At 38.1% G+C, this 9,565-nt stretch overlaps 1 protein-coding gene across 1 annotated transcript in view; it reads left to right on the top strand.

Moving 5' to 3' along the window:
* Positions 1 to 6,966: 6,966 nt before the first annotated feature.
* fgd (faciogenital dysplasia) overlaps positions 6,967 to 9,565 on the top strand; it is a 37,058-nt gene continuing 34,459 nt past the window's right edge. The window contains exons 1-3 of the mRNA XM_079468002.1: positions 6,967 to 7,097; positions 8,409 to 8,557; positions 9,204 to 9,351. The gene's annotated coding sequence lies outside the window, so the exon portion shown is untranslated. The remainder of the gene's footprint in view (positions 7,098 to 8,408; positions 8,558 to 9,203; positions 9,352 to 9,565) is intronic.

Below are 9,565 nucleotides of genomic sequence, written 5' to 3'. Positions count from 1 at the left end.
GCATACTCGGTGATAGACCTTGTACCTTGTTTCAGATGATATAACTGCTCTCCGATTTCCGAATCCCAGGAAGGTTTCCCGAAAACTTCTTTAAAGTGGGCGACGAAGTGGGAAAGAGATTGGGTAAGCTGGCTATTTTGAGACCAGAGGGGTTCTGCCCACAGGAGAGCTTTATCAGACAGTTGGGATATGATGAAGGCCACTTTTGATCGTTCCGTGGGATAAAGGTGCGGCTGCATCTCCAGGACCAGCGAGCATTGAAGCAAAAACCTGTTGCAATCCTCCGCCGAACCAGAGAAGGGCGCCGGTTTGGCCATGGGACTGGCATTTACCAGAGGCGAAAGTGAAGCGGTGGTCCTGCTTGTGGTGCCCGTTGGTGCTGGTGCGTTTAATGACTGACGTAGAATGTCGACCAACTCCTGAAATGGATCCGGGGCACTCATGCCGATATTCTGTAATGGTCCAGTCTTCTGTTACGGCCACACAAGACACGGAGATCAGAATATGCAAAAATTGAGGATTTATTAACCGGATACTTAAACTGTAGAACAACACTGGAGTCAGGAGACGATGGAGACGATGGAGACGACGGAGACGACGGAGACGACGGAGACTCTTGCTTCAGGTAGGTCGATAGTTAGAGTCCTTGTTGTCAGTGTAGCATTAACGAGACCGGTCGTTGACAGCGTGCTGCTTAAATGCTGATGGTGATGAGGTGATAATTATCTTCAGGTGCAGGTGATTAATACTCTGGAGAGTTTGCGTGTGGTGCTTGAGATAGGTTGGAACAGTGGCGGTTCTACATTGAATTGCACCCCGGGCGAGAACATCTTTGAGCGCCCCCCCCCCCCTCGAAAAAACTAAATTACGTCATATTTTTCTTGACCTAAACTACAGTGGTAGAAATTGAATTTGTCATTAAAATGTAATTGTACCACTAATTGTGTTGTACAATACCACTATTGTACAACACAAATTTGTTGTCGGTAGTTGAGGTCAAGAAAAGTAGGCCTATACATGACATTGTTAAAAAACAATTTGACAGAGTATTAACACTTAATGATATTTTACTGACATTCAATTTGTACCACTGGAAAAAAAGTGGTCAGAAAAAGATTCATGACAGTTATAATGGCCTCATGACAGCCAATGTCAAAACCAATATGACAGTTAACCCAGCTGTAGTGGCCTTAATTCATTTATCTTCTTATTGGTTATTTGTAATCACGTGTTTTGTTGTGTTCACTTCTGTTTCCTTTATATCCGGTGTGTTATATTGTTTGTCGTGGTTGGTAGGGGGTGAGCGATGGGATGGCCAACTTTCTGTTGACCGTACAAGTAAAATGTTTGTTCTGTCAAATAATACAACTGTGAGGGTACAGAAGTGTCCCCGTTTCTCAGTCTCTAAGGCATTATGGTTAGATGCCGAAACACCAGCTAAGTAGTGTCTTACATTCAATTATTAATCTGCTATGTCATGTTTTTATGACAATTATGACAGGTTAAGATGTATTGGTTAATGTAAAGCTGTCAACAAAGACCTCAAACAAACAATATTTGCATTAAAAATGTCATAATTGAGCTAATGACACTTAATGACAGTTGTCATAAACATGCATAAAACCTTCATATTCATGACATGTGTGATGTAGCAAATAAATAGCAAAGGTTATGTTCGTCTTAGAAACTAGCTACAGATTGGAAAATTCTGTTTGCTCATTACGGTACCTTACGTTATCCCAACTGATGGAAATAAATAATAATATTATGGTGAAATTAGATCTCGTGTTTGTTGACTTAAAACCAAATTTGTTGTCGGTTCCTCCTGCGCGGGCCTCGAACCGACGTCTGTCCAAATTAGAGTCGGGCGCTCTAACGACTAGGCAAAACACCGCAGCGTCTTTTATACCTTCAGATGACAACATGGATACAGTAATCATAACACAGAGAGAACATTATAGTTGCATACCATTATCTTTTCAGCATGCAGGGGCGCCAATTTGCCAATTCCCCACACAATGAATAAATGATAGATAATAGACAACCGATTTGCGGCGGCTCAGAGTTTTTTTACTGCTCGTGCCGGTGCCGCCCCCCACGTGACATGAAAAAATGCCGCCCCGGGCGACTGCCCGGTTCGCCCGTGCCTAAAACCGCCACTGGGTTGGAATCTGGTGTGCTTGTGACAAGTTCATCGTACTATAGTAGAAAATAAACTTAATTTCTCCTTAGAGGTGCTGTAGTTAGTCGTTTGTTCAGCGGGATTCACTTCTGGTTGCATAGTTATAATTTTTTTCTAATATCTTGGATTTTATTTTTGAAATAGTTCATAAAATCATCACTGCTATGTTGGTATACAGAATCAGAAGTCGCTGACGATTTATTTTTGGTTAATTTAGCCACTGTATCAAATAAAAACCTAGGGTTATGCTGGTTTTCTTCTATTAGTGATGAAAGGTAGGCAGATCTAGACGTTTTTAGGGCTTTCCTGTATTTTTTAATACTATCCTTCCAGGCAGTACGAAATACCTCTAATTTAGTTTTCTTAGTTGCGCTCCATTTTTCATACCGCTTTCTTTAGAGCCGGAGTGAGTTCATTATTCCATGGTGTCGGTCTGTCATTTTTAATCTTCTTTAAGCGCAGAGGAGCAACTATGTCTAGCGTTTCCGAGAAGGTGGCATTAATATTTTCAATGGTAAAGTCAAGATCTTCAACGTTATTACTCATGCTAGAGATTTGAGACAATTCAGGCAAATTATCAACAAGAAACGCACCTTTTGTAGTCGAAGTTATTGTTCTACAATATTTGTAACTTGGAGTTTGATTTGCCACCATTGGGTAGTGAAGCAAGCATGATACCAGATAATGATCCGAAATGTCTTCGCTCTGATTTTTACGTGGCCCACGTTTATACCGTAAGACAATCTTAAATCTAAAGTATGATTACGAAGGTGAGTAGGTCCCGACACATGTTGACTAACGCCCATGGAGTTAAGATTGTCTTTAAAAGCCATTCCTAAAGCATCTGTATCATTATCTACATGAATGTTAAAGTCACCAACAACAAGGACTCTGTCTGCAGCCAGTACTAGTTCTGATAAGAACCCACCAAATTCTTTAATAAAATCTGTGTGGTGCCCTGGAGGCCTATATACAATAGCCAGAATAAATTTTAAAGATGTTTTGTCCTTAGTATTAGGTATTGATGCATCAAGTACCATGACTTCAAAAGAATTGTATTTAGGATTAGACTTCTGAGAAATGATAAGAGAGTTACGGTAAAGTGCAGCAACACCTCCCCCTCTGCCTTTTAGGCGAGGCTCGTGTTTATAATAATAATCTTGGGGGACAGACTCATTTAAAGCAATATAATCATCTGGCTTTAGCCATGTTTCTGTTAGACAGAGCATGTCTATGTTATGATCTGTTATCATATTGTTAACAAAAAGTGCTTTATTAGAGAGAGATCTAATATTTAGCAATCCGAGTCGTAACAGTTGATTATCTGTATTATGTTCATGTTTAGTTAGTTTAACGTTAATTAAATTACCTTTGAGAGGTTTACGCATTATTTTATGTTTGCTAATCCGGGGGACAGACATGGTCTCTATTTTATGATGTTTGGGAGAAAGTATTATCGCTTCATTTAATACTTCATTGTATTATGGCCTCAAACCTTTTTGTGTTAAAGATTAATGACACAGTTTCACCACAATGTCCGTTTTGTAGTGCGGTTGATAATGTGTTTCATATGTTTTGGGAGTGTCACAGAATCTAATTCTTATTTGAAATAGTAGAGGGAATTATATAAAAATTAGGATTTGTATTTTCCAAGGGTCTATTCATTTTTGGTTATAGATACAAAAGGTCTTTGAAACAACAGTGTACAATTGCTAATTTTGTGTTAGGACAAGCTAAACTTGTGATTCTAAAATCTCATCAATGCAAAAACTCTGGTGAAAATGTGAATGTTGTAACATTGTTTAAGTCAGTAGTGAAGGCAAGGGTAGATATTAAATACACATATTATAAACATACCAATAATGTTCTTTATTTTAAACATAAATGGGGAGTTGGGGGAACTTTGGTGAATCAGGGAAATTGCTTTTAAATTGGTAATGTTTAGTGATTCCTATTGTTTTTTGTATTTGGTTAAAGTCTGTTTTTAAAAGGATGAATGGTATATGATTAAAAGGGATTTGAAAAGTCAAAGTCTCTCTCTCTCTCTCTCTCTGTCTCTGTCTCTGTCTCTGTCTCTGTCTCTGTCTCTGTCTCTGTCTCTGTCTCTGTCGCTGTCGCTCTCTGCCTTTCTTTCTCTCTCTCTCTCTCTCTCTCTCTCTCTCTCTCTCTCTCTCTCTCTCTCTCTCTCTCTCTCTCTCTCTCTAAAATAACTCAATGGTGGAATTGTGAATACAAAATTTTTTAACTCATAGAATTTGGTACCTTCAAACTTCCACAATTACACAAACAATAATATAAATTAATGCATTAGCCTAATGTCTTAAAGAGTGTCAATGCCAATGTTGTGTTTTCCGTGTATAAAAGGATTACAAACAACGATAGCAATTATTTTCATAATAAAATATGAAACTTGTAAGGCCAGTTGTTGTCGCTACAGCCTGCAAAAATCATCAATGAATTCAAGCAGCGGACTCATTTGGGAACGCAGTTTAATGTCAACATGTCAAATGACTGGCTAAATTCGGAACTGTACCAGATGATTTCAATTCCCGACAATTTTATATCTAAAATGTATTTGGCAACAATAACATGTTGTATTAAATACATTTTTAAAATTGGGTTTCAAATAAATACTTTTGTTTATCTTTTACTTCAAACTCTATGTGATCCAAACTCCAGTCCAGTTGGTGGCGGTTGCGCGCCAAAAATTTGATTGCCAACCGCGATAAATCACTTTAAGTAGAAGAAATAATTGTGATGACTGTAACTGTTTGATTTCTTAAAGATACAGGGTTAGAGCACAGTATATCGGTTTTAATTTTTTTATTTTAATATAACTGCGAAGTACATGAAGTTGCACACCCAGTCCGTGTACCTTCGGATAATTCGTTAATTCGTTTTGTTTTCAAAACGGAAAAACGGATAAACCGATAATTTTTTACATATTCCGTCGTATTCATGAGCATGAAAAAAATATTTCCTCAATATTTGTTCAAATGCCGAAAATAAATACACAATAAAACCAAAACAAAAAATAAAGTATTTTTATGAACAAGCGCGTTTTAGTCGACCGGAAGTCCAGCTGCGCTGCCTCTGGTGATCAGTGGTGGTAAAGCATATAAGGGGCATGTTTACCGGCATCTTTAATAACATAAATCAGTTGTAGTGGCGTACGCCAACCATTTGTAAATAAGTAGATTAATTCTGTGCTAAGCAGCAGTGTGCACGTACGCGCGCGTCACTGCTTGTGTAGAGCGATGCATCTGACTTCCATAGCCCCCGTTTAAATTCATCCTGAGAGTTCGTTTTGCACTTCTATATTGCCTACAACTCTACATAGTGCGTTTATAAAAATAAGTTGTAAAACAATTTAAGTTTATTAAATACCTGTAAGTACTTTCAATGCATATTTAATTCTATAGGCTCTAACAACTCCATTGAAAAAACCCCAATTGAAACATTATAATTTCCATGTAAAAACATTGTTTTCTATTGTGTTCTGGTCACTGTTCTATAGTTTTTATTTTTAATAAATTGTAGTTGTGAGTGGTCTTTTATATAGTAATATAAGAAATCACATCTTGCAGACTAAAAACTATTTCTTCACTACTTCTTTTATCATAGGACATGACAGGTTGACCACATACACATTGCCTACCTGAATATGAATGAATAAATAGGCCTAGGCCATACCTTTAATTGTCATTGCAGGCAAAGAAAACAACACAATTCTTAAAGCACCTGTAATAAAAAACACAAGACATTAAAATAAATACTTGTAATGGAATACAACAACAAAGTGCATGAAAATAGGCGTAGCAGAATATAGACTAAACACTGTAAAATGACTAACAAGGTGAGAGAGAGAGAGAGAGAGAGAGAGAGAGAGAGAGACAGAGGTTCACAAATCCAAAATGAGATCATGATAAAATTATGATTTTGTATTGTGCCTTACAATAAATGTTATTCTAACTGCAGTTGGATCGTTTTGATTTAAGCCATAATAACAAAAAAATACAGCTAACCAACAAAAATAAAGCATGTGATAGTCATTAAAAACATTTCATTAATAAAAAAGGTCTACATTGAAATTGTGCTTTTCAGTTTTTACAGATTTTATAAATAAGTCAAAGTATTCAAATGTGAAATAAGAACGTAACGCCATATGCCGTCCTCGTATACCACCAGTTTATTAACATGCCACTTTTTCATTTATACATTATTTTGAAATTTTCAAACAGTTGCCCCGTCTTAATCTTCTCGCTTTCGATTCGAATCCATAGTACAGCGCTGGGGAGGCGGCCAGGTGCGTTTTGCTTTGCGAACGTTCATCATGTATTGGTAAACGGCGAGTGCAAAAGTCTGCTTTGCCGATTGTGAAACTTGATCGGGAATTTTGCCAGAATATACCCTGACCATCACAAAGAACATCAGGCACACCTGTAGTGTATCTGCTTGTTTTACACTCTTTGGCCACCAGATGGTACTGTGAGCAAATGAAGCCTTGCGAAATGAACCCTTTTGTGAACCACTTGGCTAAAATGCTTCAAAGCTTCATGAGGCTTCATCTCGCCACCACTAGTTTTTACGTTCCTGTGTTGCTTGTGGATTACCTTGGTTTGGATTGCCTTTGTTTATTTAATAAAATTCTAAACTGCATTGGGATCTAGTCTCTGCTTGGTTACTCAGTGTTACAGAAAGACACCAAAGGGCTTAAATACACTGGGATAACAAGGAAACAAGAAACACCTGGGGAAACGAATTAAGTGTGCGTGTGCGTGTGCGTGTGCGTACTGTATTGTACTGTAGATACTGTATACAAGAGCTAAGAGAGACGAGGCTAAAAACACCCGCACACACACTTACTTTTTGAATCAGTTCAGGGGTGAGGCGCATATGAACACATGAAGTAAAGGTTAGTGCTTTGCAGTCTAATATATTTGAGATGTTCTGTGAAGTTACTTAGTTACAAAAACTTAGTTTTTAGCCTTTCTTCTTAAATTCTTCACAAGAAATAGAAACAGTGTTCTGATGTTAATCTGCAGGCTTTGGTATATACAGGTAGAGGCAAATCTAAGAACTGTTTGAGACGTTGCGATATCTTTCGAAATTCTAGAAATATACACACAGAATAAAAGCAGAAGCACAAGATTTGCTCTCCATTTAAACTTTATTGCTGTCTAGGAGAAACAACTGAGATATTAAAGAAATCTGATCCCATACATGATTTTCCCTTAATGGGAAATTTGTGTTAGTACACAAACTGCAGCAGTGTTTTTATGATGATGATGTACTCAAGATTAGATTTTAGTATTTGCATTTTATGTGTGCTTTGCAGTTTATATACTGATGAGTTTATTATAACAACTTATCAAATGTATCTCAAAGTGTTGAAGTGACAGATCTGGCATCTCTATTGTGAAGGACAGTTTGAGATAGCGTTGTCTCTTTGTTGAATGTACATGGTTGATGTCACTATTTGTGGTTTAATGAGGGAGCAAACACATCGTCTTTAAAATTTGTGGTTTTTTATCACCATCTTAGGTGTTGACTGGTGGATAGCTGGGATGTTAATGCTCATGTATTAATAAAATGCTAATATGTGGCCATAACAATAAGTTCAACAAAAGTGACAAGTGTTCTAAAAAAGCCCCTTGATGTGAGGAACCTCATTTTTATTTCACAGATTTTGGATCTTTAGTTCCTAGTTAAAAAGATTGTTTAATGCCTCTGTGGCTAATTCATAACAATAGAAGTCAAACATAACGTTAGACTTCGCAACAAAGACTTAAGCTGTTTCTGAGAAGCAAGTTAGGTAGGATGTGTCAGATGCATTAGTTGCATCTGATGACTTAAAGGGATAGTTCACCCAAAAACTCAATTTTGCTGTTATTTACTCACCCCTAGGCAATCCGAGATGAAGGTGACATTTTAGAACTGGCATATTAGCCATACTGTGCAGCCTCTGCACGCGTCCTGGTGGCGATCGTCTTCCTGTAGTATTTGCTGGCGGATGGCATACCAGCTACAGGTGCATTAAGCGCCACCTGCAGAAAGGGAGTGTTGAGCGACTGTCACTGAAATTACGCTTAACACTCCCTTTCTGCCGGTGTTGTTTATTGCTTAAAATAAATAGCAAATTTGGGGTTTTGGGGTGAAATATCCCTTTAAGTTGGTCTTTATTTTGTGTATTTATTTTCAGTGATTTTGATATTTCTTTCTATAGGTTTGCCCACACACATATTCTGCAGTATTCCTGTGACCTGTTGCAGAAAAGGAAAATCCTGCCTCTTCCCTGAGGATGCCAGGCCACAGAAAGACTATGCCCCCACCCCTCAGCCACGCCCGAGAAGCTCAAAGTACAGACACCCCACGGTATTAAATCTTCTATCATCAGACGCTTGCCTCAACATGTTTAATTCCATTGTAATGTCCTGATGGTTGACATTGTTGGTTTTCTGCATGGGATTCAGATGAGCGTGCCTTGGGTTTTTGCGTGGGTTTCATATAAGGGAAGACAGACAGGGGAAGGAAGTGCAAAGAGCTCAGACTATCTGCTTCCTGAATTTAGCTTTGCATTTAGATTACATCGTAAACATCATATTTCATTCAGTTATAAACCGTTCATGCAAGTGATCACATACTGTATGTGCTTTACAAATGAATTATTGTTTGGGGCACACAGACTGCTCTTGCAGTATATCTTTGTGTCTTTGTTGTGTGTGTGCAGCTGTGTCTGTGTGTTTGTTACACTTGTCTGTGTGACCGCAACACTTTTCGCACGCTCATCTATACTTCCTGTTCTCACATCAGGAAGCTGCCAGTTGCTCGGACAGCTGAACTATCTTCATCTCACTCTTACTCTTTCTTTGTTTATATTCTTATCTTTGTCTATTTTTTGTACCAGTGGATATGTCATTATGGAAGGTTCATCTTTTGAGTGCGCATGAATGAAATGGGATCGGAGCTGTGTAATTATAATGAAGATTGCCTTATTGTTCTTTGTTTGTTCCGGTGTCAGTACCCCCTAAGCCTGTGCACCTGCTGCCGCGGGGTCACGTCCCCAAGCACCCTGTCGTCCACTGCCTAGCCCTCCTTCATGACCCAGAACCCTGTTAGGACCAAAAAGTGAGTGCTGGACGGCTAATTGATAACTTCCACAAATCCAGGTAAAATATGTCTGTTTGTTAAAAACAATGTTTTGTTAAGGATTTGGATCTGTGTATTAAGTCGTGTCTCTGTTATTTGTGCTGTTTGTAGTGATAAACCTTGCTGTTACTATTGCTCATACGTAAGGTAGGGCTTTAAGTTGTTAGACTTGATGTAAGCTCTTTTGACACAACACTCAAAAACTGTTTACTCTATTTAAACAATTAATTCTGT

Source organism: Barbatula barbatula (assembly GCF_947034865.1).
Source record: "Barbatula barbatula genome assembly, chromosome: 11".
NCBI lineage: Eukaryota > Metazoa > Chordata > Actinopteri > Cypriniformes > Nemacheilidae > Barbatula > Barbatula barbatula.
The sequence above is the reverse complement of the archived record's forward strand: the minus strand, read 5'-3'. Positions and strand labels throughout refer to the sequence as shown.